Source organism: Pezoporus wallicus, unplaced genomic scaffold (assembly GCF_028554395.1).
Source record: "Pezoporus wallicus isolate ANWC-B61680 ecotype Strahan unplaced genomic scaffold, APGP_CSIRO_Pwel_v1 contig_11395, whole genome shotgun sequence".
NCBI lineage: Eukaryota > Metazoa > Chordata > Aves > Psittaciformes > Psittacidae > Pezoporus > Pezoporus wallicus.
Genome location: NW_026636241.1, coordinates 943,050 through 955,953, shown reverse-complemented (window position 1 = coordinate 955,953; position 12,904 = coordinate 943,050). Strand labels below are relative to the sequence as shown.

The 12,904-nt window shown below is 45.7% G+C and overlaps 1 protein-coding gene across 4 annotated transcripts in view; it reads right to left on the bottom strand.

Annotated features, from left to right (window-relative positions):
* Positions 1-12,904, bottom strand: part of JAK1 (Janus kinase 1) — a 63,409-nt gene extending 50,505 nt beyond the window's left edge. For all 4 annotated transcript variants that reach the window (XM_057399223.1, XM_057399224.1, XM_057399225.1 and 1 more), the window contains exon 1: positions 12,813-12,904. The gene's annotated coding sequence lies outside the window, so the exon portion shown is untranslated. The remainder of the gene's footprint in view (positions 1-12,812) is intronic.

The window sequence follows — 12,904 nt, the reverse complement described above, 5'->3', positions numbered from 1 at the left end:
GATACTTAACAACTCAGCAGCGCACAACTCATCACTTCCATGTTTGTGCATCACTATGACCAACATCGCAACACACAACAACCCATGCCGTGATCCTCACCTTTGTGTATCTCCAAATGCAGTGCTGGAGGCTCCTGGCCCTATTACTCAAGGATTACACAGATCACACTCAAACCCAAGCGATAATCCTACAGCAGTAATCCATCCTTGCAGGCTCCTGAGGCATAAAGCACTGAGGAAAAGGGGATTTCAGCACTCCCCACAGTTTCTCCTTTGCACTCCAAAACATGTCTATGCCAGCACTCAGGATGGGAGATGAACTTTGGAGACACATTTAAGAGTTTCTGCTCTGGCAGGATCTTCACCCGCATGGAACAAGGATGGTCACACCATATCTGTTCCGCTCCATGCTGCTCCACGCTTCTCAAGCCACCAGCTGTTGAGCAGAACAAGCTCTCAATAATGCTTGTCAAAGGGGCTCATGCACAATTTTACACAACTCCTAGAGTTAGGAGAACCTCGTTTCTCAGTTTGTTTTCTTACCAAGCCACCAGAAAGCTGACTCTCAATATCCATTAGCTTCCAACAAGAGCTCACAGCCTCTTAACTCCTCCCTCGAGTCTTCAGTGTGAGATTAGTCTCTTCATCTCCGAAAGTCTAGTGGAACAAATATGCAGAACCACTCTCACAAACAAATTCACCCGAATTTAAGCAAAAGGCCACAAACCTTCGGCACAAAATCACCACGAGGAAAATTCCTAACATCTGCAAAGACAGAGAAATCCATGGGCCACTATTTCCTTATCAATCACAGCAAGCAAGTAAAAGTACACTTAAATTTGAGATTCAGAAAACCTGCTGTATTCTTTTCCTTTGATAGTAACAGAAGAGCCGATTTGTTGGCTTCAACCCATCGGAAATACAACACCACTCTTTCTTAGTCTCGAAAACTGACCCTAACAGATTGTTCTGAGCACTAACAGATAGTGACCAGAGGTCACTGAAATCAGGGCAAAGGACTTCATTTGGGCTGCTTTAAACTTTGCTTTCTGCTAGTTAGCATCACATACTTGACCTAGACCCCTGGAAAATACTTTGGAGAGGAACTCTGAAAGAGCCACCCTGCTATTTTAGCTAGGAATGCTGAAAGTTTAATTGAGAATTACAGAAGCCGAAGCCACCATCTTTTAAATCTTACAGACTCTTTTCTGTTTACTGTAACAGGAGAGCAAACAGATGTGGCAAGGGAAACAAAATCAGCATGCCAGCTACTCCAATAACCAGATATTCCCTACTGGTTATGAGCATCTACTTGGTTTTTCTAGAGGACTGACACACACAAATTTAAGCTGGCAATAAAAGTAACTACAGCATTAAAAATGGAGGTATCAAAAGGTTGTTTTTATTAAACCACAACTTCCATGAAAAAAAAAACAAACAAAACAGTTACCTTTTAAAGCTTCTGAATTGAACAGGATCAAATGCAAATCAAACCCGGAAGAGATGCCTCAGCTGTAAACTAAGAAAACCTGATGGGGAACTTGGTATGCAAATTCAAGAGACAACTCTACACCAGCATTGCCAAGTTGCCAGTTTACTGCAGAATGCTTACAGCCAAAGAACACCCACCACACCAGGCTTCTTCACAGTATTTAGCTTCTCAGGGCATATTCCCAGGAGTTTAATTTCTCCTCCTACCCCTTTTAAAGGCATTTCATAGCTCATCTCCAAGTCTGGATGAGGATGAAATAGATGGGAGGGGAAAGGGAATTGCCCCATTGTAACACATTTTATGAAGGGGATGTTCATGGAGTAGACTGATTGCTGCTCTACAGAGCTATGCCATATTCTTGAGAAGAGTTTGATTCAAAGTCAGTCCTGAAAAATTCATCCCTATTAACATGGGGATATAACATATTAACCTTCTAAGCCTTTGTATGGGGCTTAGCAAATTATATGTTAGTGTTTGTAGGTTGTGCCCTCTCTAGGAGTCCACACCATGAGATGCCCCACTAAAACCAGAAGAGCTTTGTAGGACCACAAGTATTTATTTATGTGATTGGGATCACTGTATCAGTCTTACCTGCTAATTAAACTGCTCTCAACCTCCCTTGTCTCTGAAGCTGAGTAGCAATAGGTTTTGAAAAACAAACCCTTTGCAGAACAAGTGCTTATTAAATTGCTTTGAAAACAGGAGCTGAAACATGGTAAATCTTATTTCCAGCCAAAGCCATGCAAAAAAAGCTGCAGTTCTAACAAAAGGCTTTGCCAGCTTCAGAAAAACTATCAGGACAGCTGCTTGTGCCTCAAGGCCAAACTCACTACAAATCAAGTTCTTTAGGTAATTACTCAGCTTCACTGATATACACCAATTTGTCTGCGCAAAACAAGTTGCATGGAACTCTAATGAAAAATAGGAGTTAACAGGGTGTATGCATAGCAGTTTACATTAACATCTAATAAAATTTATCAAGCACTTAAATAACAAAGATACAATGGCTCGGAAAACTCCTACGGAAATTGTTCATCAGAGGAAAACATGGAACAATCTCAAGGCTCACAATGAGCCAGCATAGCAGAGGTGAAGGTAATGCACGATCCTGATTTCTCTCCCTACAGAGGCAGAGTCTAACCATTGATTTATAGCTTGGCAGCTCCTTCCCTTGTCACAGAAAATTATTCTCCAAGTATACAGGGCAAGAGGGTGGTTCTACCTGAATGCTCCTCTGCATGCTAAATGATGCACAAAGCACATCCACAGGTATATGCTGTGGTGCAAGACAAGCCTGGAGAAAGTTATTCAGATTAGACATAAGGAAGAAGTTCTTTACTGTGAGGGTGGTGAGGCACTGGTACAGGTTGCCCAAAGAAGTGGTAAATGCTCCATCCCTGGCAGTGTCCGAGGCCAAGGCTTGGAGCAACCTGGCCTAGCGTGAGGCATCTCTGTACATGGCAGAGGGGTTGGAACTAGATGATCTTAAGGTCCCTTCCAACCATGACTATTCTATGATTTTATTTAGGTGGACTCTATGAAGAAGTTAAACTGCTCCCACTTAAAAGCATATTGGTGTTAGGATTTTCACAACACGGTGTCCAAGTTAATACATCCCTGCGGGAAGCAGGGAAGGAAGGCGCTGAGAAGTGCTCCGAGCTGGAACAGGTATCCATCAGAACACGTTAGTTGCTCAACCGAAGGGCTGACATGCCACAACAGGAGTGCCTCAAGATAGTTCTGCTGTGATCTGCAATGTGAAAATACAGCCTCAATGATACCTGAGCAGCGCTGCTCACTCCTCCCTCTGCATGCACACCATAAGCAAAGAAAAATGTGAGCTCATTTTTCACTTCATTCCATGGCAAACTTGTACCAACACAGTCAGATTAAACCTGGAGATCCCATGCCCTTTTTACTGCAAAGTAAACTTTCAGTCAATACCAAAGGGTGAACAATTCATCTGTACACAGCCAAGTTAGTATGACCTGTGTCTTAGGGTTTAATTGTTTAAGGCTGTGCTCGAGTACTCAGGATTTAAAAGGTGCCTTTTTTTAAGCTAAGTGAGCCCTCTGTTTGCTGATGTATCTTGCTTCTATTGATGTAACTTGGCTGTGTGTTGTAAGTCACATGTACAGGAAGTTGAAAGGACTGTAAAACCCACAGGACTGTGTTGTCTTTTTTTAACTTGGCAGAACACAACTGTTCTTCTTTTGTAAAGCTGAAGTCCTTTAAGTCAACAATCCCTGTATGTCCTTTCACTTACCACCTGTGGCTTTGAAGTCAAACCCATGCTCTCCTGTGTTAGCCAATTCCACACTTGTAAGAAAGGTGTTCATGGCCATGAATTACTACTGAAATAAGGGCTGGCATAAAGCCACATGAGCTGATTATTTCCAGGTGACACTGGTGGTAAGACAAAGAATCCAAATGCTCCCAGTAGCAACTTGTATCTACATACAACAAGTTCATCAGGCTATGGGGCTTGATTCTAGACTATCAGTAAACGCAACCTCTATGTCTCCTTCCTGAAGTGGATAATACAGAAGCATGGACACAAGCACGGACACAAGCATAAACTTTCTTGGCAATGAACAGTTATGATCCTAAGAAAAAAATGAGGATCAAACTCATTTTCTCTCATTATACCAGCACTTTCCAGAATGGGGAGGAACTATTGACTATTCCCTGTCTTTAGGGGACAGAATTATTAAGAGACTTCCTAAAAATCAATAATAACAGTCAAAATACATTTAAGCTATTCTCTGCCTAAGATGGGCACTGATGTTCCTAAGAGCAAACCAGTTAGAGGAGTGATGAGGTTATAGCACCATTTCAGAAGGAGGTGTTCATTACAGCCTGCAGACCACTAAATAGACTTCACCTTCAGAAACAGTGGAAGACAGTAAGTGCTAAGTGTTGGAATTGCTGCTGTTAATTCCGTATGTCTTCAGAAGGGTAGAAGATTCAAATAAGGAAAAAAAAATAGCTTAACACAAATGCAACACAAATCAATAGCAGGAAGAAGCAAAAAGACAAACAGTGGATCTGTAACCTTCTGTTTTCAGTGAGGGTAACTCCCGAAGAGAGGTGCTCCAGCACAGGTTATAGAGCTGTAAAGGCTGCCAACAGAGGCTGATACAAACAGGCCAGGCTCACTGCTCCAGCTGCCTTGTTCCTTTTGAACTTTTAAGCTCTCTAAATAGATGGGCTCTGGCAATTTCAAAATCATTAGTGTCCGTTCCTCCGTGCTTTGAGGAAAAGTTAAACACAGAAGCGTGCAGGAAGTGAAAGGTTATTTCTTGCGCATCTGCAGTAAACATGAAAGACACTGAGTGTACGAGAAAACCGTATCAAGTGAACTGCCAATGCCAGCTTAGAGCTATTCTTGATTAAAAACCTCAGAACCAAGGGTGGCCACACCTTCCTTCCACGCAGGAGGCCACCAGCTTCAGTTAAGATGCAAGAGCTTGAAATCCTAAGGACAAAACCAAACCAACCTGTGCAAAATAGCAGATTCACCTACAAAAGTGAGCCTAACGCAACACTTAAGCTAAATGGTATCTTTTATACTTCCCTTCCCCCCTTAAACATCTAACACCCCACAAACTCAGGGGGGTACAAGGATGCTGGAGAGCAACTGCAGTGACAGGACAAGGGGTGATGGGTCTAAATTTGAACAGAAGAAGTTCAGGTTAGATATAAGGAAGAAGTTCTTTGCTGTGAGAGTGGTGAGGCCCTGGCACAGGTTGCCCAAAGAAGTGGTAAATGCTCCATCGCTGGCAGTGTTCAAGGCCAGGTGGGACAGAACCTTGGGCAACATGGTCTAGCCATAAGGCGTCCCTGCCCACGGCAGGGGGCCGGAACTGGATGATTTCAAGGTCCTTTCCAATCCAAACCATTCTATTATATTTAAATCTGCTGGTTTATAATCAAAGGCTAAGCCTATTCCACCACTTAAGCTACATGGTACCCTTTATACTTTTTTCTCTTTTCCTTAAAGATCTAATGCCCTACAAGCTAATATAACTTTACCAAAAGCACCCAATCAAAAAAAAACCCTGCTCTGAATTTATCATCATCCCCTGGTAATATCCAAAGGAGTGCAGAGATGAGTATTTCTGGCTGGCAAGCAACAGGAAATAATTTAGACTGTCCAAGTGCCAAGGCTTTTAAGCTTTGTTTTGTTTAAGGTATCTCTTTGTGCTGCTCGTGTCTCAAAATGAGCATAAAAGTTTGTTCTGCCAAATTGATTTCCTGAAAAACTGAGTCCATGTACAAACAAATGTCTTGTAAGTGATACCTCTCCTCTCTCAATCCCCTGTGACTCCGAGTCACAGATCCAGCATGGTCTGCTTCAACTTCCTTACCTAAAAACGTAGGAGGCGTAGATCGGTCCTTACTTCTGACATGGAAGGTATAGGGACTTTTCCAGCACTGCTGTCTCCAGCACAGCCCCAGACACAGTAGCTCTCACAGCAGATCTAGGGACAACCTCCTAGGTTGAACAAGAATTCTTTCCTGTTCTCAATAGCATGAGTCAATATTATCTCAATTCCCAGCCAGTAAAATTAAGTAGTTGAAAAGATCTAAAGTGGAAGATCAACAGAGTTATATTTCATGGATTATGCCCAGATTGAAGGGTTGCTATCAAGAGTACTGCTAACAAAATAAAGTATTACAATAGCTAAATTCCAACTGGGCCACCTGATGGGCAATCCAGACTCTGCTCAGTCTTCAAATAGCTGGAAATGACAGGAAACAAAACATTCAAGGAACACTTTGAACAGCACTTGGTGTCCAAAACTGCTAAAAACTCACACTCTGTTGATGTATTGGTGAGTCCACAAGCCAGGGCCCCTCTCAGATCCACTCTGCCAGCAAGGGAGATTGCGTACCAAGGTCTGAGGAATATGCAAATTTTCCTTTAGGAGTTTCCTCCTGGAAGTACGAGTAACAGTTGTCACTTGGCTTTTGTGTTCAAAGGGAATTAAGCCTTTGGGGACTGGGGAGGGAACGCAGCATTTCCAGGAAAAAAGGGAGGAGACAGGTGCTGAAGGAATAAACTCTGCCAGTGGCACAGCACCCCAAAGCTTCTAAGCCCATGGAATGCTGCAGGATATGCTTCTCCATCTGCACTGACTCCTCATCTTTGCAAACCTTCCTGTTCCCACTTCCAGTATACACACAGGCAACCAATGTCTTCACTCATGGTAAATCCTACATGCTTCAGGAGTCAGAGAATATAGGATCAACAAGGCTGGAAAAGACCTTTCAAGATCATCAAGTCCAACCATTCCCACAGCACTGCCAAGGCCGCCACCAAACCATGGCACTGAGGCCTCGTCTGCACAGTTTGTGAACACTTACAGGAACAGTGACTCCACCAGTGCCCTGGGCAGACTGTTTCAACGCCTGACCATCCCTTCAATGAAGATTTTTTTCCTAATACCCAGTCTAAATACTGAATTTATCCCATGTGTTAGCAGAACCTCCTTTATATAGCAGGCCAGCTTCAAAGGAGAAGTCCAAAACACTACACAAAGCAAATTTGATGAGATATGTGCATTTCTGATAGATGAGCTTCTTCAAGCCAGTTGCCTTGTGAAAGTTTGCTCAACAAGCCCCTGCTGCTGCTTTAGGATCTCCATAGCTACAGCAGAAGAGTGACCTGGCATTTCTGAAAGACAGCTTATTTACTATCAGAACTGCTGACAAAGCAGAATCAATAGCAACCCCAAGCCACTTAACATCCGGCACAAGCAGTTCTATTCTCTGGGAGCTGTAACTATACTTGTACAGAATCTTAAGTCCGCAGGTAGGTTCCTCCTCAAACAGCAACTCCAATTTCATTCTCCCCAGGCTTTTACCACCACCTCACTCCATAGTCTGGGATGATGCACAGATCTCTGTTTTTCCACTGACTTCCAGTTCTTCTCCTTTATTTTCTATCTTACCTTTCACATCCAGCAGGGAATTAAAAAGTCTAACAGAGTAACAGAGCACTTTTACAGCCCAGCTGTTTTAAATTGTAATCATAATCACATAACATGCAGAGAACCATATCCACATCACTGTTATCAAACAGCTCGGAGGATGGTAAAAGGTAATGACAGGCAACATAAATGCTGCAGGATGTACTTTTCCCAAGTAGAAGCTGCTCTTCATTTCCTGCAGCTCAGTTTTTCTGTCAGTTATGTGGCTTAAGTTACATTTATCTAACAGGTCTGGGGGGGGAGGACACAGACACCCACTCAATTACCCTATCCAGCTTATAAAACTGGAGTTTTATAAAATGGTAGCTTTATAAGCCTGAAGAAAAACATCAGGACTTGTTCCTTAAAAATGCACCTGTTTTCAACAGACCAGGACGTTAAAACCACTAAATCACACTTCCTCGCTTTCCCCTTCCAATTTCAATCAAAAGGAATTGCAACCAACCTGCCCAAAAGAACCATCAGCAGCTTCATTTTCCAGTAACCTCGTACTCTTCAGCACCGTTTCAGGTCTTTTTGGAAGGATGGGGTGAAAGGGGAAAAACAAATAGTGGCCAGGGTACCTACAGCACTGCTAAAGACATCGAGTGAGCAGAGTAATGCCCCCTAATCTGTCGCTTCATGTAATGCATAGGAACTGCAGCAACAGACAGAATAATTTAGTGGCCAAACACCCCAAATGCTGTTCTTGAGACCCCACTTTCCTTCTTGATAAGTTCTGGCCTATCTGTCTCACCCTACTAGCAAAACTGAGCAGTATCAGTCCATGAAAAAACTTGCTTTCTAAAAGGCAGGTTCTGGGTATTACCTGACTAAATCATGTGCTTGAACTGTAGAAGCCATTTGCTGTCAACTTGGCAAGCATTTGCTTTACCAATACCTGAAATCTAATTGCATTTTAAGTGCTTTAGAGATCTAGAGTAACTCTGAGTGTGTTTACAGGAATAACATCCAATCTTTTAAGAAACTGCAAAGTGTTGGAAAGACTACAAAAGAACAAGTTGAATATTAACAGTTTATCATCTAGAAGACAGCATTTTATCATTTTAAATTGCTGTTGGACATGAGACTAGGCAGGAACCATGACCCAACTTAGCCTTCCCTCCACAACCTGGCTCCTAAACACGTTCCATTCTCATGTCTAAACACAAACCAGTCTAAAAGGTTTATTTCTATGTGTAAAAGCTTTAACTTCTCTAAACAACTCAAACACCTTCCTCTATAGGCAAACACAGAGCAGCTCCTCGTGCAATTCACACCCAACACAGCAGTCAGATGCACCTGGAGCACTGTGTGCAGTTCTGGGGTCCTCAACATAAAAAGACATGGAACTGTTGGAACAAGTCCAGAGGAGGCCACGAGGATGATCAGGGGCTGGAGCACCTCCTGTATGAAGACAGGCTGAGAAAGTTGGGGCTGTTCAGCCTGGAGAAGAGAAGGCTGCAGGGAGACGTCAGAGCAGCTTCCAGTGTCTGAAGGGGGCCTATAGGGATGCTGGGGAGGGACTCTTCTTTAGAGACTGTAGTGATAAGACAGGGGGTAATGGGTTAAAACTGAAACAGGGGAAGTTTGGATTGGATATAAGGAGGAAATTCTTTCCTGTGAGGGTGGAGGTAAAATGGGTTGCCTTTTGAGTGCACCTGCAGAAGGCCAGGTGGCCCTTGGGTGATCTGGTGTGTGAGGTTACTGCTGGCAGGGGCATTGGAACTTGATGATCTTCAGCTCCTTTCCAACCCTAACTATTCTGTGATTCTATGGTTCTAATTCCCAGCATTCGTGCTCTATTTTGAGCCACTCTCTTCCTCATACCAACTCAGGCAGCAGTAAGGCACCAAGAAACCCAAGGGCCAGTTCTGCAGGTGAAAAAGGTGTTTTACCTCCAAATCGAGGAAGTATGAGGAGGAATGTGGTAGGAAGGAGATGAAATCTCCCTGCCCACAAGAGCAAGCATCACTGTCAGGATGCTGCATACGAAAAAGGAAAGATTTTTCCCAGCAATGCAAAAAAGGGAAGCTGATTTCTGAGAATTCAGTCTTTTATTTGAAAGATTAAATTATTGTAGAAGCATCCATCTAAGCTTACTGTATTAGTATCACTTATTCTTCCAACCAAGAAGCCTGCCTTACTTTCAGCCCCAAAGAGGTAAGGTAAAAGAATTAGAGCAAGTTGAATTGAACATTCTGTTTGACTAAGGAAAAAATAAACTTATAGAATCACAGAACAGTTAGGGTTGGAAAGGACCTGAAGATCATTCAGTTCCAACCCCCCTGCCATGGGCAGGGACACCTCACACTAAACCAGGTCACCCAAGGCTCTGTCCAACCTGGCCTTGAACACCACCAGGGATGGAGCATTCACAACCTCCCTTGGGCAACCCATTCCAGTGCCTCACCACCCTCACAGGAAAGAGCTTCTTCCTTGCATCCAATCAAAACTTCCCGTTTCAGTTTTAACCCATTACCCCTTGTCCTGTCACTACAGTCCCTAATGAAGAGTCCCTCCCCAGCACCCCTATAGGCCCCCTTCAGATACTGGAAGGCTGCTATGAGGTCTCCACAGAGCTTCTCTTCTCCAAACTTACAAGGTGCGTTGATTTTGCCCAATTTTCAGATACACTTCAGCATTTTGCTTTGTAATTCATACAGGTTTGCATTCCAAGGCTTTTGTATCAGATACTCTCTCCAGATCTTGCTTCCCATTTGTTGTTTAAATAAACTCATTGAACAGACAAGTTAATTTGGACATACAGAAACAGCATATTCTTGAATGTGCTCTACAATTACAGAGCCTAGCTCTCAAACAAGGCCACTTTCATATTAATTCTGAAAGACTTCTGCAGTGCAAAAGACTTCCAGGAGTTCACAGACTTAACATTGTTCCAGTTCTGTGTTTATATTCTTGTTCAAATTTAAACCCACTCACCCTGGCTTTTTACAAGCTTTTCACCTAACATTTCCCAAAGGTCAAGTGTCTGCAGTTTAGCTCTGCATGTGCTTAGTGTATTCTCTGTTTCACCAGGCTTTGAGGCAAACAGCTTGCAGATACTTAGACAACATAGAATCATAGAATAGTTAGGGTTGGAAAGGACCTGAAGATCAAGTTCCAGTTCCAACACCCCTGCCATGGGCAGGAACACCTCACACTAAACCAGGTCACCCAAGGCTCTGTCCAACCCAGCCTTGAACACTGCCAGGGATGGAGCATTCACAACCTCCCTGGGCAACCCATTCCAGTGCCTCACCACCCTAACAGGAAAGAATTTCCTCCTTAGATCCAATCTAAACTTCCCCTGTTTAAGTTTGAACCCGTTACCCCTTGTCCTGTCACTACAGTCCCTAATGAAGAGTCCCTCCCCAGCATCCCTATAGGCCCCCTTCAGATACTGGAAGCTGCTCTGAGGTCTCCACAGAGCTTCTCTTCTCCAGGCTGAACAGCCCCAACTTCCTCAGCCTGTCTTCATACAGGAGGTGCTCCAGCCCCTGAGCATCCTCATGGCCTCTTCTGGACTTGTTCCAACAGCTCTGTGCCCTTATGTTGAGGACACCAGAACTGCACAGAATGCTCCAGGTGAGGTCTCACGAGAGCAGAGCAGAGGGGCAGGATCACCTCCTTTGACCTGCTGGTCACACTCCTTTGGATGCAGCCCAGGATACGGTTGGTTTCTGGGCTGCAAGAGCACACTGAAGCCGGCTCATGTTCATTCTCTCATCGACCAACACCCCCAAGTCCTTCTCCTTGGGCTGCTCTGAATCTCTTCTCTGCCCAAGCTGTAGCTGTGCCCGGGACTGCTCAGACCCAGGTGCAGAACCTTGCACTTGGCATGGTTAAGGACATTTAAGAAGTGAATCACTAAAATCATATCGACAAAAACGCTGGTAAAACCTGCTTGTGATCACTAACTGAACACCACGAACGACACCAAGACCCCAATGTGGCTCCTTCGTTCAGATGGAGCGGCGCGTCCTTCCGTGGCTCTGTGTTTCAGAGCACCTGTGTCAGTGTCACCTCGCACAAACCCCGATCAAGGTGCAACTTCCTGCATGTTTAAAAAACAAGTGCCAGGAGGAAACGCCAACCACTCCCCTTATATAGGCAAAACTGAACTGAGCACTGAACCTCAGCAGCCGTGAAGAACACGGTACCAACACACGTCCCGCTAAAGAATTAAATTGCTGAACATCTTCTCCAAGCCAGAGCTAAACTGGGTTAACGGGGGTTAAGTTTAAACGCTGATGCAACCCTGAATGACTTCTAGCTCCCCAGTCAAAAAAAGACAACTTTCTTGCACTGCACTTATCTGCCCTCCAGGCTGCCTCAGAATTTACCCCTCATGCTTTATCTATCAGCCACCCCCTTAGCTACACGCTTCCCTAGCGCCACCCCATCCTCCTCCCTAAGCACAGCCTGATTAAACAGGGCCAGGTCCGGCCTCTCCTGCCACACTGAGCACTGCCATGTTGTCTTTCTGCCACCAACTACACGGTTAGCAGCAGGGTTGATGCACTTCAAGCTTCTGTGTCCTGGTTCTCCTCATAGATGAGCTTTCTACAAGTACTTTGAAAAGCCCAACTCAACAGAGTTGTTCCCACATGCACAGAGAGCCGAGTTGTAGTATTATGGTGTTTGGAGAAGGTAGAAAGTAGGTGCAACTTGGCAGTTACCTGCTCTGCATCCCTGCCTGTCCTTTCAGGTGAAGGATACCCCACCTTCCGCTCGATGGCTGCCACCACCCTCAGAGGAAGGAGAAGGGGGCTAAAGGAGCACCCAAAAGTGCCTCTTCCCCTTCCACACGAAGCGATGCCAGGCTGGCAGCTGGGTACAGCCAAGGCTCCCAAGCCCTTAACTTGCACAGAAGCAAGAGGCAGTTATCTCCGAGCAGCTCCACTTGCAAAGCACACCGAGGCCGCCTGGGGGGTCCGAGCTCGCTCAGGATCCCCCGGGTGCGCTCCAACTTCACCCATTTCCCCCAGCGGCCAGAACCGAAGTTATTTCATTCCGGTTCCTCCTATGGCCAAACACCGGCCTCCCACGACGGGGCCGTGGAGCCGCCTCTCACCACAACCGCGGCTGCTCTTAAACCCCCTGCCCGGCCAGGCTCGTCCCGCTCCGCGCTGACGGGAGCCCAGCGGCACCGCACACCCGAGCCGAGGCGCCGGGCCCGGCCGCCGCGCCCGCCGGGGAAGCCCCGCGCCTCCCCCGCGCCATCGGCCATCTCGGGAGCCTCCCTCAGGAGAAGCGCCCGCCGCCCGCACCGCTCTCCCCGGCTCCCCCCAGCCCAGGGCCCGGCCGGGGGGGCCGCGCCAGCCCGCTCCGGCCTCACTCACCCCTTCCGTCGCGCCGGGCCAGGCGGGCGTGCGGCTCAGCCGCGGCCCCGTGGGGCTGGGGGGCGGCGGGGCTCGGCCCGGTGCTGTCCGGC